This window comes from Rhinopithecus roxellana, chromosome 2, assembly GCF_007565055.1.
Source record: "Rhinopithecus roxellana isolate Shanxi Qingling chromosome 2, ASM756505v1, whole genome shotgun sequence".
Lineage (NCBI taxonomy): Eukaryota > Metazoa > Chordata > Mammalia > Primates > Cercopithecidae > Rhinopithecus > Rhinopithecus roxellana.
This window is the reverse complement of record NC_044550.1, coordinates 61,781,095-61,796,789: the sequence shown is the minus strand read 5'-3', so window position 1 is coordinate 61,796,789 and position 15,695 is coordinate 61,781,095. Positions and strand designations below refer to the sequence as shown.

General features: G+C 36.1%; 1 long non-coding RNA gene across 1 annotated transcript; it reads left to right on the top strand.

The window, feature by feature from the left end:
- Positions 1-10,381: 10,381 nt before the first annotated feature.
- LOC104658108 lies at positions 10,382-15,309 on the top strand. The gene is made up of 3 exons (XR_747383.1): positions 10,382-10,464; positions 11,569-11,643; positions 15,271-15,309. It is a non-coding gene; the product is annotated as an uncharacterized LOC104658108 (long non-coding RNA).
- The last annotated feature ends 386 nt before the right edge of the window (positions 15,310-15,695 follow it).

The following is a 15,695-nucleotide window of genomic DNA, read 5'->3' as shown; positions in this document are numbered from 1 at the left end:
CCTTGCCATTCTTATTCCTCACTCTATTCCCATGCCTGGGAAATGATAGGTTCTCAATGAATGCTGATGTATGAACAATGGCATTTCATTTAACCATCAATCAACCCTGTGAAGTAGACACTGCTAGCCCCATTCCACAAATGATGAAAATTAGATTCACTACGGTTTAATAAGTTGTCTATGTTTTCCAACCAGAACCAACCAGCCCTGACTCTAAAACCCATGTTTGTTACACTACATTTGAAATTTTCAGGATGACAAGAAACCAAAGAAAAAGCAATAGGTAAATAATTCTAGTGTGCTGCTGTATAGAATGTTCCTCTCTTTCCCTTCCTCACTTATTGCCATAGTTTCTTTTATCAGCACACCCACCAATGCTAACTTAGCTATCAACCTAGCCACTGTACTGAAAATAGGTAACATGTTCAAATAAATTAGAGTGAGATGGGTGATCTATTTATACCTCTAGTTATATTTCTTCACTGCTCTCAATTTTGATGTGCAGAAAATGGAAATTAGGAAATAAATACAAGATTCTACCTCAAGGTATATGTGCCATGTTAGCAAATGTCAAAGTTTCAGTACCCCTGGCATGCAGTGCAATACTGGGCAAACAGTAATGCTTTATATTTAGACTTAGCTTACGTAACACAAATATTCCATACCTTTCTACATTTTTAGGGGGGTGAAGAGTGATATTAAGGCATTTATCTTCTGTTGTTATTTTCTTCATTCAATATGAGGCTTTAACTCAGTGATTCAGAACCTTTAAATCAAATAATATAAAACTTTGTAAAATAGTAGAATATATGAGGAAAGAAAATATATTTTATATGCCTATATCTTGGAAATTTTGTTTCTTCACCTTAAAACAAAATGGTAATTTAATATTACAGAACATCAGTTATAGAAGAAAACATAAAATCATGAGCTCCAACCTGGTCATTTTGCAATTGTGAAAGGTGAGGCTCAAAGAGTTTCAGTAATCTGCATTGCAGAGCAAGTTTGTGGCAGGTTAGAAACAAAACAGAAGTCCCTTGGCTTCCATTCTAGTGCTTTTCCCTCCAAAACATTTTGCTTCTTGTCTTCGAGAGGGGCCCCAATAATTTATTATAAAAGAACTGGAACATGTTAGTTCTCTTCAAAGCACAACTCATGCCTAATGAAATGTTTAAAAGTAAATATTTTACATTTAAGCCAACATAAAGAAACCAACAGAAATAAAAACAAAAATTCCACAAGTATAAGGAAAATATTTACATTTTGATACTTTTAATACATTTAGATAATTGGCTTCTGTATTTGACATTACTTACACAGTTCGAAAGGTAGCTTCTCTGATAGTGAAAAATATATGTATCTCACACATGTGCTTAAGTAGAATCTCTCTTTCTCTCTCTCACACACACACACACGACAAAAGAAGTGCAAAGCAGAGTCATTATTAATTTTGTAATGAGAAACGGGAGCACAGAGGCCTTTGATCTTTGCATGCCATGCACATGACCAACTGGTATTTAATGCAGTTCAGGAAAATAAAGCAAAGCAAAGTAAAGCATTTTTAATTAGTGGTTTCACTATGTGATTAATGATGCCTTTTTAAAGAAAATGCCTGGACCAGCAAATGAAAAATGCATTCTTTCTAAAAGCTGGTTTCTTCTACTTAATGACTTCTTCTAACAGGCAAATTAAATAACAACGTATGAAACCTATTAGCCTGAACATTTTCACAGGAAACGAAATTGAATGTTGTGTTGCAGGTTGTTGATCAACTAATCTGAAAGTAATGAAACAACAACATCATACAAAGGCTTCTGTTAAAAAGGCATGCAACTAGCTTTAAACAAAAACACAACAGAGCTGAATCTTATTTGCATACAAAATAAGCTGTACTAAAATAAAAAGCACATTACAAAAGAGCTTAAATTAGCCATTAAAAAACAATTCTGTTTGTGTTAATATGCTTTATTTATTTCGGGCAATTTTAACCCTATTTGAAATGTCCAGAAAGCAAAGCATATTCCAAGAAAGGTCAAGTAGGTTGTGAAATATCAGATTAACTTATGAAATACTGGTAGACTACAGAATTCAAAGTCAGAGACCTCTTAACATTCAACAACAACAAAAAAGTGACTTTGTCAGTTGAAATAGTAAACAAAAGCTTAGCTGCTGGCAGAGCTTAACAGTTTCACAGATGAATGTCCTTGATGTAGCCTGAACCTCGCTGGGCCTCAGTTGACTCATCTATAAATTGAAGATCATAATATTACCTACTTCAGAGAGTTAAGGCGAAGTGTGAGATGATACAAGTAAAGCATTTAACATGTGTTAGCTATAGATAACATTTTAATTATCCATCATTATTATACTATATGCAAATAAAATGTGGTTAATATCTTTGCCAATTAATTATGCTTACCACCATGTAATAGGGCTAAAACAGCAAGGATGATACACCTGCCTCTTTGAAAACTTGGTCAATTTCTCCTATGCTATTTGTACAAATAAATTTCCAAAATAAAACATAAATATGACAGCTGGCATGAGAGTGTTCCTGAGATGGTAATATATCATCCATAAGTAGATATAGAATTGCTTTTTTGGGGGTGGGATTACTTGCTTATTTAGAGAGTATTTATTAAATATATTTTGATACACTATACAATAACAAATGTTTCCTGAAAACTAGTTACTCTCAGTCTATAAAGTGTCGAAAGCTCTTATGTCCTTTCTCATTACCTACTGATATCCTACTCATCCTTCAAGGCATAAATGCTAAAAAGATATATGCCAATGTCAAAGTCAAATTAGATTGTTCTTTTCCATCTGGTAGAACAGTGAGTTCATTTTATCTCTATTTGGGCCCTTCTTTCATTGGGCTTCCTTTTACAATTGTCTCCTTGTATAGATCCACAAGCTGTGATCTGAAATGACATCAGAGTGCATTTCAATCACCTTGCAGGCATGTCTAAACTTTTGGCTTACCTGGTCCACATTCAAAGAATTGTCTTGGTCCACAAACACTAACACTGACAGCTGATGAGCTAAAAACAAAACAAAAAAGGGTCCATCCATAATTTTTGTGATACCTGCCACCAGAGATAAGCAAAAATGTCCTCACATGCAAAGGGTTAGACACAGCTGCCAGACAACGTGACATGATCGGATTCATTTTTTGCCCTGTTCTCTCTCTCAACTGTAAGCATAAATGCACCTAACACTGGAGCTCCCGAATTTATAAAACAGTTACTAATAGACCTAAGAAATGAGATAGACAGCAACGCAATAATAGTGGGGGACTTCAATACTCCACTGACAGCACTAGACAGATCATCAAGACAGAAAGTCAACAAAGAAACAACAGATTTAAGCTATATCCTAGAACAAATGGACTTGACAGTTATATACAGAATGTTCTATCCAACAACCACAGAATATACATTCTATTCAACAGAAAATGGAACTTTCTCCAAGATAGACCATATGATAGGCCACAAAACGAGGTTCAATAAACTTAAGAATATTGAAATTATACCAAGCACTCCTCAGACCACAGTGGAATAAAACTCAAAATCAACTCAAAAAAAAAAAAAAAAAAAAACCATGCAAATACATAGAAACTAAATTACCTGCTCCTGAATGATCATAGGGTCAAAAATGAAATCAAATGAAATGAATCAAATGAAAGTCAGTGCCCGGCTGACTTTTTCATCTGTGTGGCTGTGGGCATGTCTCAGGGAAGACCCCTGTGCAATTTCCCTTATCTGTGCCACAGGCTGTTCTTTTGTTTGAAAGAATCTAACTGAGGACCCACCCTACCTGCCTACCTGACTGGTTTCTTCCTTTCTCCTCTCTCATCAATATATTATTTGCAATATAACAAAATTAAATATACTTCATTTAAGTCTTACAAAATTTAAAGAGTACAGAAATTAAGTTCTAAAGACTTCATGAAACTAAGTAAATCACCACATGCATTATGTTTCAAAAACCATTATCTGATTCAATGTGTGAGCCTGGATATATTTTTCAAATAACACACTTTTTTTTTTTTTTTTTTTTTTTTTTTTTTGATACGGAGTCTCGCTCTGTCATCCAGGCTGGAGATGGGGTTTCACCATATTGGCCAGGATGGTCTTGATTTCCCAACCTCACGATCCAGCCTTCTTGGCCTCCCAAAGTGCTAAGATTATAGGCATGAGCCACCACGCCCATCCACATGTTCTTCAATAAATAAAGTTTGTATAGAACTTTAATGCTTGCAAAATGCTTTTATGAACTCTGAAAGGAAGAGTGATATTACTATTTAGGATTAGAAAAAAGTGACTTGCCCAATATATTTTGTCTAGTTTCCATTTCCATTGATAAACGGACTATTTTCTACATCTTTTCATGATATGCCTACTTTTTAAAGTTAAGACAGATTGATGTGTTATATGAGATTATTTCAGATTATTCAGGTTATTCAGATAATTTCAGGTTATTATACCTGTGGCCCTTGCTACATAAGTGCCACTTGAGTTCCCCATCATTGAAGCAGCAACACAAGCACATGCCCATTTATCTAAAAAGCCCCTGGTGAAACCGCTCTCACAAAAATTGGAACTGAGAAAATTGTCACAGTGAACGAGATCAGACCTAATCGACTCCATCTTGCTTCTAACCTTAAGCTGTCCTCGTTCATTCTTGGGTGTAGGCCAAACTAACCTTGGAAAGGAATTCAGTTTATGATTTGACTCTGAAACAAAACTGATAATAGCCCTTTCCCAGAAAGACTACCTTCTTGCCTGGGGACCAGTCTGCCTTTGCAGGACTAACAAATTAACTACAAGATTAAAAAATATGGTTTAGGGGTCATGCAGCCTTTGGCTGCAAAAGTCTGAACCTGCCTAAAATTACTCCTGGGGATAACATCACTATTGTAAAATCTGAAATCAGTGCTTGAGATATTTTGCATACCCTGGACTCGATGGATCAGCTGATGCTACTCAGACTGGTAATCTGGTTCAACCAATTCTGTGATCCCACCCAGGAACAGAAGAGAGCAAGAAAACCCCACTTTGACCCCACTATCATTCCATCTCCAATCCCAAGAATCAGCACTCCCCACTCCACTTTCAGAGTTTCTTCTCCCCAAATCATCTTGAAAAACTCTGATCCCTGAATCCTCAGGGAGACTAATTTGAGTAATAATAAAACTCCTCCGGTCTCCCGCACAGCTGGCTCTGTGTGAATTACTCTTTCTCCATTGCATTTCCCCTGTCTTGATAAATCGTGAACCCATTGGACAGTTACACTAGGAATTATCTTGCTCCCAGCTGAGAGCCTCTGACTTAGGGATTCTGGTGCTCAACACAAGCTCTGAAAATTTGTTTTATATCTTTCTATAATAAGAGCTGAATTAATGAAGAGCTTAGTTTATGATTATTTGGTGATTAAATTTTTTAATTATTGGCCAGGTACAGTGGCTCGCACCTGTAATTCCAGTACTTTGGGAGGTCGAGGCAGGCAGATCACCTGAGGTCAGGAGTTTGAGACCCACCTGGCCAACATGACGAAACCCTGTCTCTACTAAAAATACAAAAATTAGCCAGGCTTGGTAGTGGGCACCTGTAATCTCAGCTACTCAGGAGGCTGAGGCAGGAGAATCGCTTGAATCCAAGAGAAGTAGGTTGCAGTGAGCTAAGATCATGCCACTGCACTCCAGCCTGGGTAATGGAGGAAGACTGTGTCAAAAAAAAAAAAAAAAAAAGGAATTAACCATTTGTTACTAGGGATAAAATAGACCAAAGAAAAAGTAGCTAAGTATCTTCTTTAAAACTGCATTTCAAAGGTGGTAAAATTCATGTAGCCATAGGTAATGATGTGACTTTTGAACAAAGCCTCCTTAATTATGAAACACGCCGATCATGTATTAATATTTAATCCATTTTTATTTAGAATAAAACATTTATATATCATAAATAAAATTAGGTTTATAAAAATATCTTAAAAATGGCTTTAAGCTTATCATTTTCGTAATTAAAATTGTTTTTAATTTGCAAAACAGGATTTTCTGTCTTCTAGTGTAGGGAAGTTTAAACTTTCCCTCTGAAGGAAGAATGAGGTCTGCTGAAATAAAGTAGCAATAAATAGATTAACAGGAGAAAAAACATGTTAGTTACATGCATGCACACAGGAACCTCACAGAAGAATATGAGACTCAAAGGACCAGAGGGTTGAAGTTTCCAAGCATAAAGGCATAGCAGCTTGAGCTTTGGAGGGAGGTGGCAACAAGTCGTGGGAGGAAGAGGGGAGGCACTGCCCGGGAACACCGGTTGTCTTACTATGCAAATAAAGTCTCTCAGGTAATAAAAGTTGTTTGGGGACAGTCCCCAGGAGAATAAGTGATAGCCAGTCCAGGTGCAGGAATGACTTTGAATCTCCTCTCTGTGATTAATATTCCCTAGTTGTTGGATGAGCTTCTTAGGGAGGGGTTTCAGACAATTGCATTCCTTTTGGAAGAACTTCCCTAAGTCAGATAATAGAACTTCAGAGAAAGTCCCTCCTGCGCTTGTGGAGGAGAAACAAGGGAAAGTCAGAGAGACCTTGATTCTGAGGCAGCTTCTGAGGCAGCTTCTAAGGCCTTCCAGTTTCCTTTAATTTGAAGCACTCAGCATGCCAAAGCAACACACCTTAGGGTATCATTCTCTGAGCCCCAACACTAGTAACTAACTAAACACTAGTCATATGTTTTGACCTATGGGATCTTGGCTAATTCACTTTCATAAGGAGCTACTGAGTTTATATATGAATAGCATCTTATATAATATTTCAGAATCAGAAAATTGTAAGACATTTACAGGAATGTTTACTTTTTCTTCATATTTAAGAAATGGTGCCGTTTCAACTTAGCATAAGAAATGCGAAAGTATTCAGATTGCTTCAAGTTGGGTTTTATGGGAAGCTGACAATTGTTCAGGATGTTTGCTAGAGGAGTGTTCTTGAAATTGGCACCTGTAGAAGAGGGGAAAAAGAAGTCAGATTGGGCAGAGAAGTTGAGCTGAAATGCAGACCAAACAAAAGCCACAGTCGACCTTATATGGAGCTTTAAGACTAAGAAAGATTTTGAAAGAATCCATGTGTAGATCAGTCATGGAATGCAGAATGTCCGTGGAAGTACTCAAGACCCAGGACAAGGCAGTGTTCTTCAACTGAAGCATATGCAGAGGGTTGATAACTCGTGGGCATATTTAGGCTGCACTCCTATCTGCTTAGGGAATAAACCCTTCACCCCTGAAGGGAGAAATACTTAAACAGCAGATAACCTTATTAATTACTGTGGACTACGAATGTTTGATGTGACTAAAGATTTCAATGCATTGTCTAGCCATATGCCTCACCTCTCTTTCAGGCTTGACAGCAGAGGCTTGAGTCTGGTGTAGTTTGTGATTCTAACCCCTCACTTTCCAAAACAGTGATATTATACTTGCTGTTACAGCTGTCAGAGCTCTCTGTCCATGCTCATATCCCTCAGACCTTGCTATTTCAGCGTGCCCAATCCCCAAAAGCCTAGATTTCCATCTGCTAATAACTGCATATACTTGTTAAACAGCTTTCTCCAACATGTTTGACAAGCACTCTGTCTGTGCGTTGTGTCGTCTACAAGTGCCAGGAAAATAAAATTCACCCTTTTCCCTGAATCTTTGTCCTCAACCACAGACTACCTTGGAATGTCAATGTCACAGCTCTCTCACCCCCAGATGGAACGTGTTTTACCCTTACTCACAGTTCCCCAGATAGATTAGGCTCCAATCACCTGCAATGATAGTTGTCCAGATAACACATAACACTGGCTACGTTTTGTTTCTGGCTCAACTCTCCATCCTCCAACTGTTATTTATTACACCTCCCAAAACCACTATTTTCACTCATATCTTTGTCTCAAGGTCTTCAGGGGGAATCCAAACTATCTTTTTATTCTGTAGTTTTCTAAAACAGCTTAAAGTTCTTGGATGGATCCTGGAATCAGATCACCCTGCAGGGATCCAGATCTCAAATTCTCTACATATTAGCAGATTTAGAGCAAACTACTGAAAAATCTAAGACTTCTTTTTCTATCCAGAGTTAGCATAACTCAAGGTTGAAGGCACACTTCTCCAACTGTCAAATTTGTCTAAGAGGCCAATTCAATGAGACTGTCCAACAGTGAAGTTTAAGAGAACTGTCCCCACAAAATCACCTTCAGTTCAGACACTAACTTACAGTTTGGGAGTTTCCAGAGCCACCATCACTTTAGACCAGTTGTCTACACATTTGGGGATTCCCACAACCACCCTCAGGTCCAATAGTTCATGAAACAAGTCATAAAATTCTGGAAAGTGCTATATTTACAATTATAGTTTTATTATAGCAAAGAATACAAATTAGAACCAGCTAAAGGAAAAAATGCATAGGATGGAAACTGGGAGGATCCCAAAACTTGAATCTCTCTTTGCATCAGGGGTGCATTAAGCTCTACAAGTAGAGCTACAAATGTGTGACAATATGCACAGAGTATTGGCAACCCACAAAGCTCATCGCAGTCTCCAGGAGCTAGTGATTTTATTTGGGGTTTCATTACGTAGTCAGGATTAATGGAATCATCCTCCACATGGTTGAGCTCAATCTCTAGCACCTGAATCCTGGGAGGTCAGGCTGATATCACCTGGCCTCAAACTCCAAAACTAGACAAAACTACAGTCATATGTTTTGTCTTTCTGGCATGGCTTGCTCCTCTCTGAGTCATCTCATTGGCATTAATTTTCAGATGTGGTACCAGGGGATTACCATGAATAACAAAGACATTCCAGTCACTCTCAAAATTCCAAGGGTTTAGAAGTTACTTCCAAGTAACTAAAAACGAAGACCAGACTTCCCTTTGAGCTGTTGTTATTATTATTATTATTACTATTATTATGCTTTCTTTTCCTGCAGAACCTATTTCATTTACTGCTTTGACAACTGCATGTAAAGGCTTTCATAGTACAATTCTCAAAATAAAGTCTTGGTAGTACATATTTGCAAATGGTATACAGAGGCATTCTAGAAATCACTTTTAAGACTTGACAAAATTCAGTTCTATTTGTTTTTCATAAAGACAATTTTAATGTGAAAACAAAATATCAAATAGTAATTTGTGGTACTGAGTGAGTCTTTTATGGGCAGAACATCATCTGAAACAAACATTTAGAAAAATATGGAGTGTGAGGTACAGTGGTGTATTCCTATAGTCCCAGCTACTGGGGATGCTGAGGTATCTGGATTGCTTCAGCCCAAAAGTGCAAGGTTGCAGCAAGCTATGATTCTGCCACTTCATTTCACTACAGCCTCAGCAACAGAGTGAGACCCTGTCTCTGAAAAAAAAAAAAAAAAGGGAGGGAAGTATTTCAGAAAGACATTGTTAGGTTCAAATATAGACAAAATGAAATTAAAATAAAAATTTTTCTACTTTAATTTTTTTCAAGATGTTGAGGAAAAACCGTTTCATTCATTTGCTTGTTTTCTTATATTGCATGAAGACATCTGGAAAATAAGTAATATGTCCAGTTATTATTGATCAGAAGATACATTAAAACTGTGAGTCTGAGAAAAGTAACTGTTAATTGTGTCAACTTGTCCTACCTGCAACACCTGTGCTATGAGAAAATATGTGAAGAGTAAAATAAATAGATGAAAGCTATTAAAATCACAGATGAAACTAGTTCAACAAATTCTCATTAACGTCTAAACCAAAATGCTCTGTGAAACCAATTTGTATGCTGTCAGGATTGCATGCTTTATATTCTCTTCATAACTTTAATTTGTTTGCTATCTTTTCTGTATAATCCCTGATATTAACATTAAAAAAAAATCACAATTATAAATTTAAACCTTGACTCTATCTGGCTATTGATCACCTTTGGCCAAAGTACATAATAATTCATAGTGAATGAATTATAAAAGTCATTTTTATATTTCCATTTGTTTTGCATATAATTGGTATATCTATTAATTTCCCCAGGGATTTTAAATAATGAATGTTTCATTGATGGGTCACATAATGGAAAACACCTTAAAATGCTTTATCTTATGACTGCACATTATCACGGAATACAACAAAGTCATTAATTTTACATGCAATCATGCATCAACACCAATCCATACAGTAGCCAGAGTTTGGCTCTGGAATAATGTGGACACATGAATTTTCAAATTTATCTCTTTCATGTTTTAATATATGTATGTTCATTTTACTGAAAATTTCCCATCTAAGTGTGAGTCCAACTTTTGTCCTTGGGTTGAAAAGTTTATAATGTGGAACTTAAAGAAGCCTATCTTGCTTTTTATATTATTTCTGAGGCTTGCTTTGCAATCTCATCTTAACAGGTACCTCATGTGTGGAGAGTGGCATGGGTTCATATGTGACAGATGAACATGTATCTTATTTAATGATACATATTACAGGTAATGTGAATTTATTCAGAACCATCACCAAGGTATAAGGACCACCGCAAAGGGGTCTTACTGTGGGGAAGAAAGATTGCACTCGACTGTGAATGGGCAAATGGGAATTTATACCCAAGGAACAGAGTATGAGTCAGTGGATGGAAAATTACTAAGATGAAACATTAGGAGTAGGAGGGATTCTGGATAAACTGACCTGAAAGATTCTTACTGAAGGGAGGCCAGGATGGTCAGGCATCACCTGGGGGATAGTGGAGAATGAGGAGCCTGATCACTTGTTCTTTACAGAAGGGCATTCTTTATAGAATGATCAGATACCAAGATTGGGGATTCTGGCTAAACTAAGCTGCCTGGGTTCTTTTGCTAAATCTGTATTTTACAAGGAAGTGCATAGATGGGCCTAGGAGAAGTTTCAGAAGCCTGACTAAAGTTCAGCCAAGCGAAAAATTTTTGTCAGTAGTGAAAATCCAGTGGTTAAGTATCTTAGATAACTTGCAGTCTATAACAAAAGACCACAGACCAAATGGCTTCAACAACAGACATTTATTTTTTAACTCTTCCGGAGGTTGGAAGACCATGATTAAGGTGCTGGCAATTTGGTTTCAGGAAAGGGTTCTCTCCCATGCTTGTAGACGTCCATCTTTATGCTAAATCCTTATGTAGCCTTTTCTCAGTGAGAGCCACGGAGAGAGAAGTTGGGGCAGAGAAAGAGTTCTCTGGTGTCTCTTTATATAAGGACACTAATCCTATAGGATTGGGACCCCACTCTTATGATCTCATTTAACCTCAGTTACTTCCTTAGAGGCTCCATCTCCAGATATAGTCACACTGGAGTTAGGATTTCAACATATTAATTTGGAGCAGGGCACTAACATTAGGGTTAACTACTAAAAGTGATCTTCTCTGGGAAATGGAATCTGTCTTGAGGAGGAGAGAAAGAGTTGCTTCTTATTAGTAACACTCTGATACGCTCTGATATTTCAAGCATGTCATGAATTACTTTTATCTAAACATTTCTATATAGTGTAAATAAAATTAAAAGCAAAACTTAAATGAATATGAAAGAATAGAAAAGCTTAATTTACACAAATTTTTACTTTTCAGAGAAAGTTGGGGACATAAAAGGAAATAAACATTATTTACTAATAGTGGGAGGTGAAAACAAAACTCATCAACGTGGTAAGTGATAAAATTTATGATTAGAGATTTTTCTCCTCAACTTTACTGTTTTCCATTCTATTTCTATATCTTCTTAAAGCTATGGTGGGCACTAAGGCATAAGGAACACATAATGGCAAATTTTGTTTTATAAAATATTAATACTCCTTTCGTTCTCAAAATTTTTCTTGTTTCTCATACAATAATATACAATACAAAATAAAACTTATACAAATGTCTTAAAATTTAAAAAAAATTCTCTGTGAACATCACTTTACATCTCTCTCTACTTGTTGTATGTTTCCCTATAGTGATGGTCGTTTAGAAAAAATAGGATACGGAAATGCAGGGAGAGTAATCTGCTCAACTCACCAGGTATCTGGATCCAGCTGATGGGCCCTGAGACACCAGGCTCTGCCTCAGTAAATAGCCTGCCTCAGGCCTGGCTATTTACTCATACAAACCTTATCATATTTTATGTGAGCCATGACATAAAAAGAATATTGAAAGAACGGGTCTGTGGTATTGCCTGATAAGTCAGATTGCAGGGAAATACAGTGCATTCATCGTCTGTTGCTTTGTAACAAATTACCCCAAAAGTCAGCAGCTTAAACAACATTTATTACCTCAAAATTTCCGTGAGTTAGGAATCTAGGAGCAGCTTATTTGGGTGGTTTCTGGCTTGAGGTTTCCCATGAGGTTACTGTCAAGGTTGTCCTTCCAGGCCGCAGTCATCTCAAAGACTGGAGGATCTACTTCCAAGCTCAGTCATGTGGCTTTTGTAAGGAAGCTTCTATTTTTCACCATGCAGACTTGTCCATAGGGCCATTTTCATGATATTACAGCTGACTTCCTCCCAAACAAGTGATCTGAGAGAGAGAAAAAGAGAGAGAAGGAGGAGGACGAGTAGAAGGAGGAGGTAACAGACAGCTCGAGATGAAAGCCACAGTATTTTATAATCTAATGACATATATGTCATATAATCTAATAACATTATATATGTGTATATATGTATATGTATGTGTGTATATATATATGTAACCACTTGTATTTTATGGTATTAGCCACCACTCTGGTACCATAAGAGAGGTTACTTCACTTGGGTGTGAATCCCAGGAAGCCTGTGTCATTGGTAGCCATCGTGAACACCGGCTACCACATAAAATGTGTGTCTTTTTAAATGAATTAGATATTGCTAAATTACTCTTCAAAGTGGTTACAACATTTTGCACTTTTATCACTGAAGGATAAATATTTTCATCTCCTCAAAAGCTCAACAGCACTTGGTATTATGAAACTTAAACAAAAAAATCAAACTCTGTTTTAATTCGCATCTATTTCGTTATGATGGATGTTGAGTGCTTTTCGTTAACCAACCACTTGGGTTTTCCCTTCTGTAAATTGTCTTTTGCTATTCTTTAATAATTCTCCTAAGCTGGATGTGTGTTTCTTGTTGATTTGTTACAGTAATTTATATATTCTGGGTATTAATTCTTGTTGGCTGTATGCATTGCGAATGTCCTCAATTGAGACATTTTCCTTTTACCTTTGTTTTTTATCTCAGTTGGTATATGAGACTTACATTTAATACAAATTAATCCTTTAAATTTTGAAGATCTGTGTTTGTTTTTGTAATTTGTGTGTGTATTTTCTTCCAACTTTGTTTTAAGTTTTGCTTTTGACATTTAGATTTTTAAGATATTTATAATGAACTTAAAGGGAGGTAATGTGAGATCTGGATAAACATTTATTTTATATTGATTATTTTTATATTATATATACACATATACATTAATGCATGTGTGTGTGTGTGTGTGTGTGTGTGTGTGTGTGTGTAGTTCTAGCATTTTACTGACTGCATCTTCCTTTACTCACTGATTCATAATTTCTTCTCTCTAGGTCTTATTTCCCATATATGTATCTATCTGTCTCTAATGTCCCTTGCTTCACTTTACAACACAAAAAATGATAATACAGGAATCTTATGCTTTTTATCTGGGTTCATTTATTGCCTCCAGTGCTTAATCCTTTGACCTTGGTGAAATTATTTTTCTGTGCCCTAGTTTCTTCATCTGTAAAATTGGCCTAGCAGATTCTACCTCATGAAGTTACAAAATTTAAATATTTGTCTGTATATAAAACACATAGAACATTTCATGGCACATAGAAGCACTCAAAACATTAGATGTTTTTCACATTATCACCACTGTCAGACTTATTATCTACTCCTTCACCAGAGCCACACTGATACACTGATGTAGTCACTGTAATTTTTTTTTTTTTTTTTTTTTTTTTTTTTGAGTCAGAGTCTCACTCTGTTGCCCAGGCTGGAGTGCAGTGGCATGATCTCAGCTCACAGCAACCTCTGCCACCCAGGTTCAAGTGATTCTGCCTCAGCCTCCTGAGTAGTTGGGATTACAGACATCTGCCACCGCACCCAACTAATTTTTGTAGTTTTAGTAGAGACTAGGTTTCACTATCTTTGCCAGGCTGGTCTTCAACTCCTGACCTCAGGTGATCCACCCGCCTCAGTCTCCCAAAGTGCTGGGATCACAGGGGTGATCCTACACAGGGCAAGTCCGACACATTTTCCTTCTTCAAAACGTTATTGACACCTCTTGAGCTTTTCCTCTTCTCTATTAATTTTAGTATAGACTTAACAATTTCAAGTTTTAAAAAACTTTTTAAATTACAATTACAGTGAATTTTTACTTATTTGAGAAGTTTGGCATGTTTATGATATCAGCATATTTTATAAAATCCTCTGTGTATTAATATTATTATACTATTTTCTTTTTTCTTCTCCTGATAAGGAGAATTATACTTAATAGATTTTTCAAACATTATAACTTCTTTGAATTAATAGAATAAAACCTACTCGGTCATTGTCAACATTTTCATATTTATGTTTCTAAGATTGGTCAATAAATTTATTCTCATATTATCCTTGTCCAGTTTAGAAATCTCAGCTCAAAAAATTAGTTAGAAAATTTTTATTGTTTTTGTTCTCTGAAATTATTTATTTATTTTGTGATTATTGGTTATTTGATATTTGGCAAATCTGCTTTTAAAACTTTTTAGACCTGGTCTTATTTCAGCAGCTAATTAAATAATTCTTATAAGTCTGTTCAGTTTCTTTCTGCCTTTTTTAAAAATTAATTTTGATGATTTGTAATTTCTTAAAAATTGCCTGTTTTGGCAGATGTCAGATTGTGTGCCTTAATAGTAACATCTTAACATTGAATTCTCTCATATGTTGTATTTTTGCTATTTCTATATTTTTGTCTCCCTTTTCATCAAAATATTTTCTACTTATGTATTCTTTTTTGTTCTTGGTCAAAATTGCTAGAGTTATTGTCTATCATATTAGATTTAAAACATTGTGTTTGGTTTTGTTGATCCTCCCTAAAATTTCTTGTTTTCAATTTCATCAATTTCTGGTCATTAACCTCTATTTGTTATTTCTGCAAACTTTATTAAAAAATTTATTTAGGGCAAGTAATTTTGCAGTTGTGATATTTATTCTGCTTCAAATATTTTATAATATGGTATTCTTATGTCTTTGACTCACTGACACTCTATTTTGTTACATTTTTGGTTATTAACTTCTCATTTTCTTTTTCTTTTTTTTTTTTTTTTTTGATGGAGTCTCACTCTGTCGTGATTTTGCAGTGCAGTGACACGATCTTGGCTCACTCAACCTCTGCCTCCCAGGTTCCTGCCATTCTCCTGCCTCAACCTCCCAAGTAGCTGGTACTACAGGCACCCACCACCACGCCTGGCTAATTTTTCTGTATTTTTAGTAGAGATGGGGTTTCATCGTGTTAGCCAGGTTGGTCTCGATCTCCTGACCTCTTGATCCGCCGGCCTCAGCCACCTGAAGTGCTGGGATTACAGTCGTGAGCCACTGCATCTGACCCTCATTTTATTTCACTGTGAGAAAAGAAAGCCTTTAAATTTTACGGATTTGTTAGTTATGTTTAGAGACTACCTTTATGTTTAATACATGGTCAAAATGTGCCAAAAACGGACAAATCATCTAATTGAATGCAAAATTCCATATATACTCATTA